The sequence below is a fragment of the Apodemus sylvaticus genome, chromosome 10 (assembly GCF_947179515.1).
Source record: "Apodemus sylvaticus chromosome 10, mApoSyl1.1, whole genome shotgun sequence".
Classification (NCBI taxonomy): Eukaryota; Metazoa; Chordata; class Mammalia; order Rodentia; family Muridae; genus Apodemus; species Apodemus sylvaticus.
Genome location: NC_067481.1, coordinates 44650543 through 44665526, shown reverse-complemented (window position 1 = coordinate 44665526; position 14984 = coordinate 44650543). Strand labels below are relative to the sequence as shown.

General features: G+C 51.3%; 1 protein-coding gene across 3 annotated transcripts in view; it reads right to left on the bottom strand.

Moving 5' to 3' along the window:
- The window catches only part of Ksr1 (kinase suppressor of ras 1), a 129239-nt gene that overhangs the window by 40561 nt on the left and 73694 nt on the right, over positions 1-14984 (bottom strand). The window lies entirely within an intron of this gene.

Below are 14984 nucleotides of genomic sequence, written 5' to 3'. Positions count from 1 at the left end.
GGGTCATCCAGGACAGGCTCTGATCCGGCCCACACCTGCCACTCAAAGATCACAGCCTGTGCCCACCAGCTTGGCACATCATCTGCACACATTTCCAAGTCGACCTGTTCCACTGCCGGTTGAAAACGGCCAGACATGGTCCATGAGAGAAGCACACATGTACCCAAGCTTGGGGGACCGGCGCTTCCCTTGCTCCACACCCTCCCAAAGTGAAGAGAAGGTTGTGAGTTCCATGCCAGCTTAAGTAAGCTACAGAGGGAGACCTTCTCAGTAAACAAATACCATTATCCACAAGACCCAACAGTAGAGCTCGCATCAAAACTATAATATAATAGTTTGTTCAAGACTCCGGGTTCAATCTCCAACATGAAAGAAAGCAAAAGACAACACAACCACCCTGGGATACCCTTCCAAACCAGCCAGAGGCCAGGCTGGAGAGGCTGTTGAGTGGTTTAGATCACCCACTGCTCGTGCGGAAGACTGGAGTTCAGTTCCAGGCCCTGTGACTAGCAGCTTACAGTCACCTCTAACTCCTGCTCCCAGGGGAGCTGATACCTCTCTCTGGCCTCTGTAGGCACCTGCATTCATGTGCATGTGTGCACATGCGCACTTATAAATAAGTCTTTAAAAAGGAAGTCTTGGGGTTAGGGTAGAGAGTTTGACTACAGTCAAAGAGCTAATAAACCCCTGAGGGACACTTCCGGGGAACTGACAAGTGAGAAACTCTCATTCTACACAAAGCAGCTATGCAGAGGGGCCAGATCTGAGTTAGCCAGCTCCAGGGGCCCTTCCCCGACCGACCCTGCCCTGCTCTAGGGCACAGCTCCGGAATCACCAGGCTTCCCTGGCCTCCTTTGTTGATGCAGCAGGCACTACGAGCAGGTGACAGCTGGGTGACAGATGACCATATGCTGTGCCAACCACACCAAGGCACTTCTTGAAGCAAATGGGGAGCTGTGACAAAGTTGGGCCTGCCCCTGCAGTTCCGGGTGCTGGGAAGGACAAGAGCCAGTCTGAAACAGTTCCTATGGGCAACCTAGACCTCCTGAGAGTCAACTAAGTCCCTGACATAGTTCAGCGACATTGCCAGGTCTCCAGCCATCTTTACTGTCTGCTGGTTCCCGATATTTCCCCTGTTCAAGTCCTTCCTCTCATTTTCTCAGTGCCAAGGACCAAACCCAGGAGTCTTGCCCATGCTAAGCAGCAGCTTGCCAGTGACCTATATCCCCAGCCCCAGTTCCCCCCCTCCTACCTGCATCTACCTCCTCCAGGTTCACTGGATTCTGAGAACAGCTAGCGACTCCCGCTGCACCAGAGCGTGCCCAGTGTAGCAAGTGCCTGACACCAAGCTTCAGTCCTACAGGACCAGGAGCCTAATCACAGACCCCTCTAGCAGATCACCACCATCAGTAGCCAGCACGGGAGGTTTGTCTTCTGGATAGTTTGTCTGTCTGTCCCAGCAGGGAATGATCTAGGTTATACGTAGGCAGGAGCTCAGGGCCGGAGACATGAGAAACAGATTCTCTGCCTACAGACAAGGGGTTCATTGTTTCAGAGCTCCCCTAAGGCGCCCAAACAGGAGCAGCTAGAGACCTCTCAGGAGACCCAAGGGCAGGCAGCCCTTCTCTGTAGTTTTCCAGGGCCACTGAACACTAAAGGCCCCACAGCAGCACTGGGCTCCAAAGCCATGGAAGCCCATCAAAGCTTCTGAGAGGACAACGGCAGGGATCCAAGCCAGGGGGCTGTCACCATAGCTACCAGGTTCTGAGGACATGAAAGGAGCCAGTGGATACCCAATAAAATCAGGAGAAACCCATTGCCTGCCAAAGTCAGAGGCAGACTTCAAAGGGACCTTAGAGATAATGTAGCCTACAAGCGAATTTACAGAGGGGGAAAAAAAAAAACAAAAAAACCCCAGGACCTAGAGGAGGAAACCTGCCTGTGTTATCCAAACAACAGCTCTGGGACCAGGCCCTGGTTATCTGCACCTACAGGAACCAATACCAGAACAGGCTGTGCCTTCCACAGCAGGCCTCCCAACGGCTCCCAACGTCCATGAACTAATGGGAACCACAAGAGAGAGGAAAAGACAGAAAGGAACACAGAGAGACAAGCTGGGGTTGGGTGGCCTGGCCAGTTAGATGGAGAAACTGCAGCACTGGGAAACTCAGTGTGATTGTTACATAGAGTTGAGCAGGAAGACGGTGTCATTGCCTCCAGCTGAACAAGGAGGCAGGGTTATTATACACAAATAAACAAGGGACTGAGGTTTATGGGATGCACCTGGATCAAGGTGACAGGTTTAGCTAATCTCAGTAGGAGCGGTGTCTGCAGGGAAACAGTCTTAGGCTGTAAACATAGGGGGAGGGGTAGGACAGACATTCTCTGCACACACTGTTAACACTCACACTTGATTCTACAAGGGAGGCTTTGCCATTTCATCCGAGCTTGTGGAGAAGGCGTTCCTATTTTCCAAGGCCCCCAAGACCCTGGGGTCTTCTCTGCTTCCAGCAGGCCCTCCCTAGCCATTTGTCAAGGCCCCATTCCTTCCAGGTCTTCTGAGCTGGTACCACACAGAAGCTAAGGGGAAGCCCCTGACTTCTGCCCTGAGCCTCTTCTCCAAAGACAACTGCCCAAGTGGCACCAAGCCACATGGACTTGTGGGACCAGAGCCCTATGTAATCCAAAGCAATCAGTCCTAGATTGTCACTTTAGAACCTGCCAAGTCCCTAACACAGATGATAGAAGGGAACGAACCTTGCCCACCCTACCTTCCCCAACTCCGCTGATGGGTACATGGTTTATTGTAACAGGAAGATGGGACCCCCAAAGCACCAGCTCCGCCCAACAGCTAGCTTCCAAGAGAAGAGCCAAGGCTTATAGCAGCCCATGGCCCACCAAGTTACACAGCTCCTCAGTGAGCTTCCTCCTCTCTAATCAGCTGAACCATGTAAGTAATGATGGTGGGTACTGCTGCCACTCAGTAAGTAGCCCAGGCATAAACGCTTGCTAGCTGTAAAGATGGACTCTGAAGGATTCCGTTATTCATCCTGGGTCACTGCAATTTGGGTCTTGGCCCCATTTCTCTCCAGTCAACACTTAGATTCTCCACAAGGTCCAGCTTCCCTGTCCTGACCAACTTGAAGTCTAAAGGGTAAGGTGAGCTCAGTCCTTCATAGCAGGAACAGGTCAGCTCTTGGGGACACAGCAGGCTCAAAACAAAGTGTGTCCTGTTTCAACCAGAAGCATGGAAACAGACAACCCCTTCATTATAAAGATGGGGGCCATCAACGTCTAAGATTCTGACTGCTTCTTAGCCATTCTCTGTCACATGGAAGGGAGGGAATGGAACACAGAACGACAGTCACCTCCCTAAGATGCATGCTTTTCTAGTGTGTTCTATAGCCAACTGGCAAAGCAAGGACTCAATGTCCAGCCAACAGGACCCATTCTGAGGACCCAAGGAAAGACCCCCGACTGCCTACCTCCCAACTCTCATCTGGTGCAGGCCGGCTTGAGCCTTGGGCTTCTCTCAGCAAGGTGGGTCGGGAGGCTTCTGGGTCCCTTGATGCCTTTGTCATCACCCAGCTCCACAAGCAATGCATGGTGAGGGGGCCCGAGCACAGCAGCCCTGGCCCCCAGTGTGCTGTCCCAAGGAAGAACAAGGCAGGGAGAGGGGTTTCTGTTTTCATTACTAGCGAATGGTCACTGTGGCCAAAAATAGTTTATGCCTGGGAGCTGGGGAGTCAGCACATACTTCCCAGAGCAGGTGCTGGGCATGGGACAGAGGCTCTGGGCAGCCTCAAGGCAGGGGGTGGGGACCCAGGAGACAGTTTTCCCTGCCTCACTACCTCCCTGCATAAGGCAGGAACTGAGTCAGGAGGGAGCACCGTTATCTCTCACTTCCCATGAGTCATCTGGGTACTCCCCACCTCCACATGAACTGCAGCCACCCTCTAACCCCCCAGAGCCTCTAACACATTTGGGGTACACAAGAGTCTTGAGAGTGACAGCATGCCCTGGAGAGCGGACAAGTCAGGGCCAAAGGAGCATGTGTGGCTGTCACACAGCTAGGAGTGACACAAGGGCCAGTGGCCCTTCCTCTCTCAAAAGAAGAAAAAAATGAGGACTCCAGGGCATGGTGGACTGCCAGTGTCTGGGGACAACTTCACTTTCTTTTTGAAGTTTTTCTGTACTTTCTAATTTTTTTGTTGTTGTTTTTTTTGTTTTGTTTTTTTGAGACAGGGTTTCCCTGTGTAGTCCTGGCTGTCCTGGAACTCACTCTGTAGACCAGGCTGGCCTCGAACTCAGAAATCCACCCGCCTCTGCCTCCCAGGTGCTGGGATTAAAGGCATGTGCCACCACTGCCTGGCTCTTTCTAATTTTCTTAAAAATCAACATTTATAATTAGATTTGGGGGATGCTTCTCTAAAGCAATAAATAATTGTTTTTAAAATACATAAACTTAAGGGTACTGGGGGTGGATTCGTTGGTGAAGTGCTTGACCCACAAGCCTAAAGGCCTGAGTTCAGAGCCCTAGAACCTAAGTAGAGGAAGCCAGGCAAGGTGGCCCACCGCTATCATCTCAGGGTTGGAGAGGCGGAGATGGTAATTTCCCTCAGACTTGTTGGCCAGACAGTCAGGCCAATCAGTGAGTTCCAGGCCAATCAGAGAGACCCTGTCTCAAAATACATGGTGAAGGGCAACTGAGGAGGACTGTGGTGGAGACCTATGTCCTCCACAGATACACGCACGCACGTGTATATAAGCACACATATACACAAAAAACAAATTCAATAAACGTAAAGATCTCAGGCATCACAGAGGGAAAGAGACAAGAGAACTGTCGGTGAGAACCAAGAGAAAAAAAACAAAGAAGAGAAGGAGAATTTGTGTCCCAGTTTTGCAGCCAGACGTCCTAGAGTCGCATCCTGGCTCTGCCACGGTCCACCCTCTATGGCCTCGGGTAGGTGACATGTCCCATTTGCTGCACACTGAGCGTCACGGCATGCTTTCTTGAAGGTTATTGGAGGAGCGGATGGGGCCATGTAGGTACAGCTCACCTCAGCCGCAGGAATACTGAGTCCTTGCTAAATTATTATAGCCTAAATTCACACGTGAACTAGACCATTAAAGAAATGGGTGTGAAGCAGAGACAAGGCTTAGGGTTATATGGTGGCTCACAGCCATCTATAATGGGAACTGATCTCTCTTCTGGCACACAGGTGTCAGATAGAGCACTCATATACATAAAATAAATAAATCTTTTTTTAAAAAAAGGATTGTAATAAAGAAGTCTGCCCAGAAAGAAGCAGTCACTTTCACAGTGTTTCTGAGACTATGAGATAAACAGTTAGTAAACAGAACTATTATTACTCCCTGGTCTGCACATTTTGACTGTTCTTCCAAAAGTCCTGAGTTCAAATCCCAGCAACTAAATGGTGGCTCACAAACATCTGTAATGAGATCTGACACTCTCTTCTGGAGTATCTGAAGACAGTTACAGTGTACTTACATATAATAATAAATCTTTTTTAAAAAGACATTTATTTTATGTATATGAGTACACTATAGCTGTCTTCAGACACACCAGAAGAGGAAGGATATCAGACCCCATTACAGATGGTTGTGAGCCACCATATGGTTGTTGGGAATTGAACTCAGGACCTCTGGAAGAGCAGCCAGTACTCGTAACCGCTGAGCCATCTCTCCGGCCCCATCTTTGTACATTTTGAACGTGAACAGATGAACAGGCACTAAATAGCAGGGAAAATCTAATCTGGGCACTGTAGTAGAAACTTATAATCCCAGTACTTGGGAATGTGGAGGTATGAAGGTCAAAAGATCAAGGCTAGTCTTGTGTACATAATGAGTTCAAGGCCAGCCTGGAATCACAAGATGCTATTACAAATGGGGTGGAGGGAGGGGTGTGAGGATGCTAAACCCAAGAACCAATGATCATCTCTGAATGTGATTATAGGTCTTATTTTCTTTGCTCTTCTGTATTTTCTAAAATAGGCATAGGGAAATGTTAATTAAACAACAACGACAACAACAACAAAAATGGCCTCACCAACTATATTTAAGTAACAAGGTCTCAGCAGAGCCAAAGGAGAGCTGAGAAGCCCTGCTCTGTCAGCTGTGAGCCAGAGGCCTATGGCTCCTGCTCGGGCACAGGAGCGCTGTCCACTGATGGGAAGTCACGAGAGGCTTCCAGGTGACACTCTCCTATGGGGAATGAGGGGTACCGTTGCCATGAAGCCACAGCCATGATTGTTACCATACAAGCTGTGTGCCCAGCCTTCTGTCCTGCTGTCCTACAAGGCTCTAGGATCCCCTTCTGGGAAGCCTCACTGCCCTGTGTGGTGCTGGAAATTACTAGCAGGAGCTCTGCTTTCTTTTTCCTTTAAAGTTTTGAGATGCTCAGGAAAGACTTGAATTTGCTATCCTCCTGCCTCAGCCTCCTGAAGAGCTAATACTGCAGGCCTGTACTACTACTACATTCTGATAGGGAACCTATTTCTGCGTGCAGGTGGCCCTTGATCCTTTAGGTTCCTCCACCCAGGCTGAGCCCTTTGACCTCTGCTCTCCATCTTCCTAACTGGTTGTTGGTCACAGGATGTGAGCATGTGACCAAAGCTGACCCAATCAGAGCTCTCCCTGCGGCCCCTTTGACTAGGTCCTCTATGCTGGCACACAGGGCTGTTCATCCAGGAGACACTTCCTAATGGTATCACTCCGTGCACCTCCCTCCCTGGGCTCGTGTCTATTGGGGAGCTACATTTACTATGGAGAAGCACTGACTAGTGGGAGGAGTATGCATCAGCCTTGCTTGATAATTATTGCCTATGTCCCTGGTACCCTGCCCCTCTTCTATCTATTCATCCTTTGTTCCAATCAATAAAGAGCTGCGCGTGCAGTACCGGGGATAGTGGAGTGAGCACAATATTGTCTTTTTCATCAAGAATCAAAGAACAAATTAAAAACTAAGATGTGTAATTGGAATTTGTGAGTGAGTGCTAAGGAGAGTGCTGCGCACGGCTGTAGAGAGGATGAGAGACATCTGGTTTAGATGGGGCAGCTTTGCCAGAGTCCCGACCTCTTGGCCCTGCAGAGGAAGAGGAGGCACTAGGGTGGGGACATAGTCTCAAGCAGGCAGAGACATGAACATAAAAGGGCCCGTGGCTCACAGGAAGCAGCCTGCCTTGTTCCGATGCCTGGGCAGAGGGAGAAGAGGCAAGGAGGGTGGAAGGATGCAGACATTGAATACTTCAGGGTCTTAGGAATGGTGATGGGGCTGGACTTTGCCTGTGACTGGATCCCAACACAGGACTGGACTCAGAAAAGCCAGCTTTCAGGATGTGGACTTAAGGCAAAACCACTCTGTGCTTATGAGAAATGCAGCGGAGGGAGGGGATGCGGATCTGGGCATGATGGAGGTGCACTGCCAATGGAACAGACACAGATGCATCTGGGACATGCGTGGAAACAGAGCCCGTGGGAGCTGCGGGCTGAGTGTGGGGGTAGAGGAGGCAGAAGGGGCAGATGTGACTCCACACTTTTTGCCGGAACAACCAGCCTATGAGAAAATGGGCACAGAGAAGTTAAGGGACTTGCCCAAGCACACAGCTGGCCAATGGCAGCTCAGATGGGCCACCTGTCCAGCCTTGGTCAAAGCGGGGTATGCTTTTGGGAGCAGGGAACCCAGAAATTTGCTTGCTGCTAGTTATTAAAAAGAAGGATGGGGCTGGAGAAATGGCTCAGTGGTTAAGAGCACTGACTGCTCTTCCGAAGGTCCTGAGTTCAAATCCCAGCAACCACATGGTGGCTCACAACCATTTGTAATGAGATCTGATGACCTTTCTGGTATGTCTGAAGACAGCTACAGTGTACTTACATATAATAAATCAATGAATCTTAAAAAAAAAATAAGAAGGATGACAGATTAAGGATAGATAGCTCAGTGGTTCAGAGTGTTTGTACAAGCATGAGGACCCAAGTTCAAATTCCTAGACCCCACATAAAAAAACTGAGCATGTGCATACCATGAGCCCCTGTACTGTGTGGTAGAGACAGGATAGTCATTGGGGATTGCAGGCAACCAGCCAAGTTCCAGGTTCAGTGAGAGAGAGAGAGAGAGAGAGAGAGAGAGAGAGAGAGAGAGAGAGAGACCCTGCCTCTAAGGAGCAAGGCGGAAAGTGATGGAACAGGATACCCAACCCCCTCTGGGCCTCCACATGTACATAACACCCGCACGTACGCACACACATGAGCATATCCTACACATAGACAAAATGGAGCCAAGGAAGAAATCATGACTTACGAGAACTGAAGCAGGGCAGAGTTGATACAAACATTTCCCTAAGCAACCTGGCCCATCAGATCTTTCAGAGCAAGCCTCTCTTCATAGCTGCCTTCCCCAAAGAGGAGGGAGCACACATGCAAGCTGGCGGCTTGGAAGCTGGCAGTGTCCAGAGGAGGCTAGGCACACACCACCCCAAAGCCATGGGCCACAGGCACATGCTGTTATTCAAATCCAGCCTGTGGCCCGCTGACACATCAGCCCAGAAATAGCTGTCACAGTGACTGGCAAATTCAAGGGCCCCAGCGATAGCTAGAGTGCCCTCTTCACTTACTCAAATGACCACGTTCCTGTGACATCTCAGCCCAAGGGGCAGAAAGGCTTTGCATGATATTCGAATTCAAGCATTCAGAAAGCACACCAGTGTGTAAACGCTGGAAACACAGCCAGATTCCTGTCCTCATAGCACATCCAGTCTACACTCAGTAACCTAGAGTTTATGCAACCATGGCTAAGCACACGCTACTGAGAGTAAATTAACTAGTGAGAGTGACATCCGTCCTCCACTTGCGGCCCGCAGCCCTCAGACGCTCAGCTTTGCATGGTGACTATTTGTCTGTAACCCCCTTTCTGAGCTGTAACCCCCACCCCCAGGGCACGCTACCTTTTTCATCAATGAAACCCCGAGATAATTCACTTGTGTACCTAGCAAAACGTAAATGACTGATGACTACACAATGAACAGGCATAAAGAAGAGAGAAGGCGGGGAGAGGGCAGTGACGGGGCGGGGGTTGGGGGAGGGGAAGAACGGGAGAGAAAGGCAGCCAGCTCTGTTATACCACCAGAGACAGCTACACTGAACTGACTGGGTTGCTCTGGGGCCCGGGGTGGGGCGAATCCCACAGCTTTGGATCACAACAACCTGAGTAACAATTCTGACCTTGGCAGCAGCTAACTCAGAGTACCGTTCTGATAACTCCTTTAATTTCTCTGAGCTGAAGCTAGCTAAGCCAGGAAATGAGGATGCTTCCCCCTTTTCTAGGCACGATTAAACAGGATTAATGTGTGCACGCATGTTTGTGACATGTGTGCACATGTATCATATGCTCACACACAAAGCTAGCCTTGTTGCTTCCACCTTCCCCTTTACACCCCAACTTCAGCTCCTCTCTGGGTGGTTAAATGTGACTGACAGAAGTGTGCTGTCCACCCACTGGACCTCAGCTGGCCCAACCCAAGCAGGGAGGAGTCTGTGGTCCAGTGGACCAAGCTACACCCGTGATCTGGCATCCATACTGAGACCCAGCATCTAACACAACAATCTCACTTCCTCCTGCACAGGCAACTGGGGCTGACATTTCTACTCCAATCCCTCCTTAAGGCAGCACAGCGGACCCGCTTCCTGGGGAGGCTCCCAGCTACCTGAGATCAGCCAGGCCTCTGGTTCCTAGTGGGGATGTAGGGCTGGCAAGAAGAAAAAAAAGAGGCTGGGGGAAGGGCCCTAGGACTCACTCTGTTGATCTATATCCCAGGAGACAAACACCAATGTGCTTATGTGGGCTTGCTTCTTAGAAAACCTTCCTGTCTTTGAAGCCACCCTTCCCAGACCAACACAGCCACAGCCAGTGGGAGGCTAAGATGGTGGCAGTGGTCAGGTGCTCATCCCAGAGAAGGCTGAGAGGACAGAAGAAAAGGGAAAGAGACTCCTGCCTACTGGCCCGCATCAAAAAGCCCTTTACCAGACCCACGGACACCCTCTTCCAGAAGCGCAAGCTACAGGAGCGTATGCAGGGACGTCGGTGAAGCTCTGTGCTGGACCACAGGTTCTGCACAGCATCTGCCTTTGCCTGCTCGAACTGATCCCAGCCGGCCCTTTCCACTTCCTTAACAACTTCCAACAGGGAAATTGCTGAAGGGGGAAAAATGGCCAGCAGGCTCTGAAGTCCCCTAGTTACAGGTAGACACCCAAGCTGTGATGTTTAGACTTAACCTGTGGAGCAGGGTGGCTGAAAACGGCCAGTATTGGGGGAGGGGGTGCCTCTGACCTGTCTCCGGGCTTTAGGGCACCCCACTTCTAAGCAGGCTGCTACCTTCTGTGCATCTCTCCAGCAAACCCATGCTGCACTCTGCCTGCTTGCTTTGCTTTCCTTTAAAAAAGTTCCAATATTCAACCTTCCTCCCTTGCTCTCTTACACACTTCAATTACCCCACCTCAAGTCAAACCCACGCCCTCCACACACACACACACACACACACACACAGCTCCTGAGCTGGCTCAGGCTCCTCCCCGGCCTCCTCCCAGCCTTTCCTCAGTGCATCCGAGGAGCACAGCGCTGACTTTTTCCAGCCTCAGGGTCCCTACAGATACTGTTCCCTTAATCTGGGTGCTCTGCCTGCCCTACTCAGGGGATAAATGACGACCACCCTGGTATTGCCTGTTGTCTTTCTGACGTGGTCTTTCCTTGACTGCCCGGCATGAGTCTGTCTTAGCCTCAGACATCTCATGCTGGTTTCCATCAGAGCACCTTACACAGTTGTGTTTTACCTAAGCCCGGAGCTCACGAGGCAGCGAGCCACAGTGTGCAGGCTCTTGCTTTAGGCCCGCTTAGGCAGACTCAGGAGCTGTACAGCTCAAGTGCAGTGGTAGTCCAACATGCACGTACTTTAAAGCTCTTGTTGATAGAAGTGGTTCTCAGCCTTCCTAATGCTGTGACCCTTTTATACAGTTCCTCATGTTTTCCTTATCCCTGTAACCATAAATCATTTTGTTGCTACTTTGTAAGTGTGTAATTTTGCTACTGTTACGAATCATAATGTAAATATCTGATATGCAGCCCCTGTAAAAGGGTCATTTGATATCTGACCCCAAGAGATCCCAACCCACAGGTTGACAATCACTGACACAGAACCATAAAGAGTTCAGTTTGTCTGTGCATCTAAGACATCACTTCTGGGACTACCACACTGGAGGGGACAGAGCCTTCTCACCACTGAGGTTCTCTTAAGCAAAGAGTCTGCCCAGGGTCTGCACTGCTGTGGGGAAAGAAGAGGAATCCAAGATTCCCAGGTAAGAAAAGCCATAGCTGTGGGTGCAGGAGTGAAGCCGCTCTCCACCACTGCCCCTTCCCACCTGCAGCAGTGAGGAGAGCAGGCCCTGGGGTCATGAGAGGGGATGAGCTGGCCCCATCCCTCACCAGATGAAGCACTTGGGAGAGCAGGCTGCTGCGTACCTCACCTGGGCAGCACAGTAGAGGCAGTAGGGGCAGTAGAGGCAGTAGAGGCAGTAGAGGCAGTAGGCCCTGATGGCAACAACGCCATCCCTGCGGGTGTGAGAAGAGCTGGCCCAGCCCCTCCTCACCTTCCGCAGCACCGGGAACGTGGGCCCAGAGCCTTGACTGAGCAGCACACTGGAGCTGGCTCCTGGAGGTCTGGGTGTGCATGAGCCTCCAAGGGCTGACCCTGCCTCCTGCAACGGTAGCACTGGGTGACCTAGTTGGAACAGTGCTGGAGAGGCGGTCCTGGCGGTGTAGACACATGCTGACCAGCTCCGCTGCCACTCAGGCCCAGATCCAGGGCTCTGAGTTGTCCCACATCAAAATCTCTATCATCTGCAAACGGTTGGGACATGTAAAAGGGCCAGTCCTGCTGATCCCAAGCTACAGGATCCCCATGACACAGGGCAACAATATAACCAGGAGGCTCTGTGAGGATTCAATACTGATGGTGCCACAGAAGGCAGAGATCTCACACACAACTAATGACTCATTGCAATGAGCATTTGTGTAAGTAGAGATGTGTGGAGACTGTGGGCCACACTGTGACATACAGCCTCCACAATGTTTGTTTTCTGTGCTTTTTGTTGTTGTTGTTGTGGTGGTGGTGGTGCTCTGTGTGTGTGTGTGTGTTTGTGTGTGTGTGTGTGTGTGTGTGTGTGTGTTCCTGCTGGAGCAGGCTAGTAGTCCCTTCAGCTACACCAGAAGCTCTTTCTAGGGGAGCAGCCCCCTCTCTATCATTGAGCTACATCCCCGGCCCACTGTCAAACAACCTGAAGAATTCTCTCGCTACTGCGCTGAAAAAGAATGATGTGGATTTTCTGGGTTTACACAAAGGCGAGACTAAGACTGACATCATGCAGAATTCACACTGCACGATCCCATTATAGCAAACAAAAGGCAGGAAGGGAACAAGCGTGAGCTGTCAAGTGTCAATGACTATGGCAGCGTGCATGGAGAGGCCTGGCCAGGGTACCTGGCAACTGCAAACAAAGTGCTTATCTCAGTGCACAGGAACAGGGAGGCCTCCGCTCGCTCACTTCATCAACAGCCCCTGCCACTGAGTGGTGTGGAGAGCAATTCACAGGCGCCCTGCGTCTCCGCATCCATGAACCTCTAATTTGTGTCCTGATCACTTCCCGTGTAGGATAAGCCACAGCAGCAAACACAAAGCTGAAAATACACATGGCAGATGCATGAAAATCCATGAGTGAAGACACCTGGCCTGGGCCTGTGAGGTGAAGATGTGCTTGTGGGGGAGGGGTCCCAGCTGTGCCCACAGGACACACACAGGCCACATGTTGTTCCATAGGGAAAGCACTGAGAAGTCCTTTCTAAAGAACAATGGGACTGAAGTCGTTGGAGAAGATATACAGCGAGGCACAGCACAGTCTGGCTGAAAGGTTCAGTGACAGAGGCAGCACGGTCCCAAGCAGCCTCTCTGGACCACCTCACAGGACACAACTCTACTGCTCTGGCATCCCTCTGTCTCTCAAAGCCTGAGGAAAAGGTTGAGAAAACTATTTGAACCTTTCCCAATGAGGGTAAACTGAGGCTCAAGAGGGATCAGGTGGCCTGCTCATGGATATACAGGAAGAGAAGATCGAGGAGCCCTAGGGACACCCACGGCACCTCGGGTTCTGGGTGCCCTCACACCCTCACGGCCGCAGCCACAGAACTCAGGGAAGTTCAGCTCCCATCGAAAAGTAGCCCCAGCAGCAAGCCCAAGGGCCCCAGAAGGCGCATTCAGCCAGGCAGCCATAGAATATGTAACTCCTGTCCAGAACAAGGAGCAGATGCTGTGGCCGCCTAGCCTACCAATCCTGCCATGTTCACGCGCACTGGGAACTGGGTCTCAACTAGAAGGATCTCTGTTGCCATATAGAGACCTCGAGTTGGCTTTCTGGGGAAGCTGACAGGTTCTGGGACCTCCCTGTGGCAGGCTGGGAAGCTAAGGGTTGGAGTGACCTCATGAGGGCATCAGCAGGATCTCTGTACTCCTCTCCGTCGGTGAGAGTCAAGTTGTCCTGTCAACCTTTTGGGAAGTTGTTAGCTTCCTTAATGGTAGGCGGGCCAAGGCACTAGGGCAGGCAGGCATGGCAGGAGATCATGCTACTTACCTTCTAGTGTCCATGACCTAGGGCTGTAGGAAGCATACTATGGTCTTCTATGAAAGACCCAGGCCTCCTGCAGGGTGGAGGACTGGGAAGCACTGGGAGCCCTGGTCTTTATGACAGAGTCTATGTGCACAGACACATCACTTCTTAGGAACATGCAGAGAATGGATGGAAAAGAGGGCATCCTAACTACTGCCTGACAAGCTACTGACGTGGGGAGGCAGGGTGGGAGGCAGCACCTATCCACACATGAAGATGGGCATGACATCATCTCTGCTTCAGCAGCTGGCCTCTCAGTTGCCAACTGTCTGCAGGTGAGAGGCCACAGGCAGCAGGCAGTGGTCCTGTTCTCTCACCCCCACCCGCTGTTCCTAGAGCCCTCCATCCCAAGGGACATTCTGGTTCCCATCATCCACTCGACCTTGGGGCCCGGTTGCCCATCCACTCCTTGGATCCAAAGGAGTTCGCTGCTCTCTGAGCACACAGCTCTGCTGAGTCATCTGGGACTTCATGATTCAGCCAGGGCCTGACTCAGCATCAGTAACAGCTCGGCCTGGCTGGGAGGCCTCTAACCCAGCTGCCATCACACAGCGCACCCTAAATTACCAGCAACCGCCCTGGACACACTAGGCCCCATACCCCAAAGATAGTCTCCCAAGTTCTTCAGGTATCTGCTGAGAAGCCCTTTGGGCATAAGACCAGCTGCCAAGTATATCTCCAGAGAGCGAAGAGGTGACAGGCACACTCCGGAGCCTAGCACACTGGGCTTGAACCACGCACGGTTTGTCCTCACCACCAGCTCTGTGAGCATGGCTGAACTGCTGCTGTGGCCTCGGCTGGAGGTGCTGACACAGATCCCGGTGATGGGGGAGGTAGAGTGAGACTCGGACGACATTGGCAGCACGGGGGAGGGGACAACTCGCTTCTGCATAATTTCCAAGCTATGCACTTAAATCTGTGTCCACATTTGTACATCCAACCTCCTTCCTGTATGGCAGAAGACTATGAGCAGGAAGGTAGGCGAGGAGACAGACAGAGGTTGTAGCTCATTATACTCTGTGTAGATACTATATGCACCCACGTGTGTGCGGGCGTGCAACTGTTAGCATTCAAGGAGCCATTGCACGAGGCCGTTCCCCCCAGTCTTACTGCAGCCCACCCTTTCTGGCTACAACACCAGTCATACTCCACAGGAGGGTGACTAAGGCCTAGGACATCTTGGCTGCGATTCACTCATCCCCCAACCCCATGATAGGACAGGCACATTTCCATACAGGAATATCTCCTAGGGA